The 3,845-nt window shown below is 35.6% G+C and overlaps 1 long non-coding RNA gene across 2 annotated transcripts; it reads right to left on the bottom strand.

Annotated features, from left to right (window-relative positions):
* Positions 1-261: 261 nt before the first annotated feature.
* On the bottom strand, positions 262-3,566 carry LOC131546192 (uncharacterized). Of its 2 annotated transcripts, none has more exons than XR_009272618.1 (3): positions 3,197-3,566; positions 669-820; positions 262-580 (listed from the first exon to the last, which is right to left on the bottom strand). It is a non-coding gene; the product is annotated as an uncharacterized LOC131546192 (long non-coding RNA). The 2 variants fall into 2 exon arrangements; XR_009272619.1 differs by lacking the exon at positions 3,197-3,566 and adding an exon at positions 1,305-1,475.
* Between the last annotated feature and the right edge of the window lie 279 nt (positions 3,567-3,845).

Here is a 3,845-nt window from a genome sequence, read left to right as displayed (position 1 = left end):
CAAACAACATTAAATATAATGAAAGTAATTAAAGAGAATAACAGTATCCCTGTAGTCATCAGTTAAGTCAGTGTGTAAAGACAACAATTCTGCAAAGATGAGTGGGCCAAAATTCCTCCACAGCGCTGTAACAGATTCACTGCAAGTTATCACAAACGCTTGATTGCAGTTGTTGCTGCTAAGGGTGGCCCAACCAGTTATTAGGTTTAGGGGGCAAGCACTTTTTCACAAAGGGCCATGTGGGTTTGGATTTTGTTTTCCCTTCATAATAAAAAACTTCATTTAAAAACTGCATGTTGTGTTTACTTGTGTTATCTTTGATTAATATTTTAATTTGTTTGATGATCTGAAACATTAAAGTGTGACAAACTTGCAAAAAAATAAAAAATCAGGAAGGGGGCCAACACATTTTCACACCACTTGTATACCTTGGATATACTGTATGTAGTGTCAAACGGCAAAGGAGTAAATCTTTGGCACATCTTGAGTGGAAATTTCACGTCTGTATATTCCAGGGAAACCACATTCACAGATCCAGTCACCCTGCTCTATCTGCAGCCTCTGGAGATCTGCCATCGTTCTGCATGATGAAATCGAAACACAAAATTAAATTGATTCCAGTTAAAAAGGGCGAAGATCAATGGATTGATGAAGAAATGGATAGAAACCTTTTGTAGTTTGTCCTGAATGTCAGCATCTTAACACTTTTTGTAGATAAGGTCTGCATTCCGGGAAGCCATCATCCTCACACTTGTCAAAAATGTTGTTTATGCCCATTAAACGTGTTTCTTTCTTGTCTATTAAAATTAAACCTGTAATACTACAAGATACAGGTGAACAGAACAAATCTTTCTTGCTTACATTATCACCCTCTGTCTTCTCATGTTAAAGCCGTTAATGCTTGCAAGATGTGTGATAACCATAAAATAATTATATACATATATATTAGGGGTGTAAACGATACACGTAGGTCTATTCGTATTGAACCGTTCGGTTTTCGGTTCGGTTCGGTTCGGTATGGTAACGATTCGTTGGACAAATCTTATTACAGCATATTATCCTATTAGGTTAGACTAGTGCGTGTGAGCATAGAGAGTGCGTTCTTTCACTGCATGATTCAGTCTATTAAAATGCATTTAGAATGATCACAAAATTCAAGATATGGGGGCAGAAAATATTTACACAATTTCATATAGTTAATCACTATCACAGAAGAGTGCTGTTTTTCTCTCTCCAAAAATCAGCATGATTACAAATTATTTTTACAACAGTTCAATAAGCAAGAAGTTAATTAATAGACTTACGTTTTAGACACCATATTGCCTGTTTTTGCTCAATTTCGCCAACAAAAATTAATCCAAACACAGCCACAGCACTGTTTTGCGTCTCTGAACAACGTGACGGCGTTTCGCTCCTGAATGAATCACCGTTAAATGATTCGGTTCAATCGCAATGACTCACTTGTTAACAGTGACTTGCTGCCACCTACTGGCGGTTTTAATTTCATATTTAAAGTATCTTTTAATTTTTTATTAACTTTAAACATCATTTGCCAACGTTTTATGTTTAAAATATCAAAACATTATTTATGCATTTGTAACTGCAGGTTAAAGCGTTGCATGTCTCTCTGAGCTGCATTAAACAGTGTGTAAATGCATCTAAATGCCATTCAGATGCAACTTCTGTTACCTCTGCATTGCATGAATTTTGTCAATACTCCATTTGCTTGGTAACAGCCCAAATGTCTTATTGACTGACTGATTAAATGTAAAAAATTTTTTAAAAAGACTCAAAAGGTGATGCACACTTTTACAAAAAAAAGAAAAAAAAGGCGTTATAAAGGTACAAAAGCCCATAAAAGCTAAAAATAAATTTAAAGATTAGTCTGCTACATGATGTTACGACCCTTGGCTCAAGGGAAGCAACAAAAACAAGGGACACACGTAAACCAAAGTATAAGCTCAAAAGTAATGTTTATTTAACTGAAAATCAAACAACATTAAATATAATGAAAGTAATTAAAGAGAATAACAGTATCCCTGTAGTCATCAGTTAAGTCAGTGTGTAAAGCAAGATGCATGGTTGAAAGTGTAATACAATGTTGAAGATAAAATGTAAGTGCAGAAAGTAACAAAATACGTCGCAAGCAACGTCCAACACAAAGTCCAAACAAGTCTCTCTCCAAGTCTCTCCCTCCTGGCTCAGTTGGTGTTCTCTTAAGCAGCGTCTAAGGCATGGTCACAGGTGTTTCCAGTTGACTGCTAATTGAGGCAATTAGTGGGCTCAGGTACCAAAAAGCAACTCTCCAAAAGCAACAGCAGGGGTCGTCACAATGACGATAGGTTACATCAGCTGGAATACTTCTAACCAGAGTTTTATATGCTGCTAAGAAGACACCCCAGAAGATGGGTCAAGTATAGCTCCATCATTGTTCAAAGTAAAACATTAGTTTTAATAAATAAAACATTTGTAAAAATCAAGGACATTTTTCTGGAATTTCTTTCTTTTTGCTGTATCGAAAAAGTATCGAACCGTGACGCCACTGTATCCTATCTAACTGTAAATTTTGTGAACCTTTACATCCCTAATATATATATATATAGACATATTTGCAATTCCATGTTGTTTGAAGGACAATTATAGCTACTCCATATAAACATATTTTTAAATAGAGTAATTTTGTTTTATCTATGACCTTTTTATTAAGCATATAGGCTATAATTGCAAAAATTAAGTTTGTCAGTATACCCTGCAAATAAATTATCAGAATATTTTCTTTTTGTTTTGGCGTTTCAAACTTTTTGAACCTTGAAATTTTGCAATTCAGACTTCTTGAACTTTGAACTTTTGCACTAATTATGACGGTCCACAATTAAACACCTAAGAAAGTACTCAGTTACATGAAAAGTTTTAGAAATGAATCATCTCATTCTGGGAATTGCACAGGATGCAGATCCAAAGTAGGCTACTGTAAGCTACATTAAAGATGGATGTTGGAAATTTACTGAAATAATTGCCTTGAAAAGTTCTGAAGTAGGCTACTTATTTCGTTGGTCATTACTAGACATGCCCAAATCTTATAGATTCTGAATTTGCTTTTGTAAAAAAAGAAATATGATTCTCTTTAAAAATGTGGTGTTACTATTATTAATCAATTTAAATCAATTGATGTAAAAAAAAAAATCACATGACATACCAGGTGAGGTAACCAGCTGGAAGTTTACAACGATATGTCATCACTCTTTAGACATTTCGAGGAAGTCATGTGACAGTTTATCTCATTTGTGATTATCACGTGAGCCGCTTGAAAGAGCAGTAATTGGAGCTACAGTAGGGCTGGCGTTACTGAGCTGCGTTGGATACGAGAAACCATCCTCCGCGGCTCTACCATTGGACAAAACATATCGGTCAACTTGGATCACGTGTGCCACGTAACCCAATCACATTTCTGACAGTCAATCGCGGTTTGTGGATACCACAGAAATCACACTTCCGCGTTCGAAAAGCGGAAGATTCAAATAGTAGCGTAAAAGAACTTCCGCTGCAGCCTTTATCAATGGCTGTGCCCATAGCATGGGATTGTTGTGGATTATTTATGTAGAATTCAGCACATATACGTCTTCTAAAGACACCAATCTCAGTTTACAACAATTAATTGAGTATTATGAAACGATGGAATATGTTGTCACGATATCCCGATGCGTATTTCGTGACTTAAACAGGAGCGCGTGAGGCATACTGTATGAGTATAGGCAATTCTTCACAGTCTGATCACCTTATTTCATTACAGAACAGCGAGAAAACTATTAATAAGCATTAGAATTAGCCAAAGCTTAAAACATTAT

Source organism: Onychostoma macrolepis, chromosome 08, assembly GCF_012432095.1.
Source record: "Onychostoma macrolepis isolate SWU-2019 chromosome 08, ASM1243209v1, whole genome shotgun sequence".
NCBI classification, from domain to species: Eukaryota; Metazoa; Chordata; class Actinopteri; order Cypriniformes; family Cyprinidae; genus Onychostoma; species Onychostoma macrolepis.
This window is presented reverse-complemented; position numbering and strand designations above follow the sequence as displayed.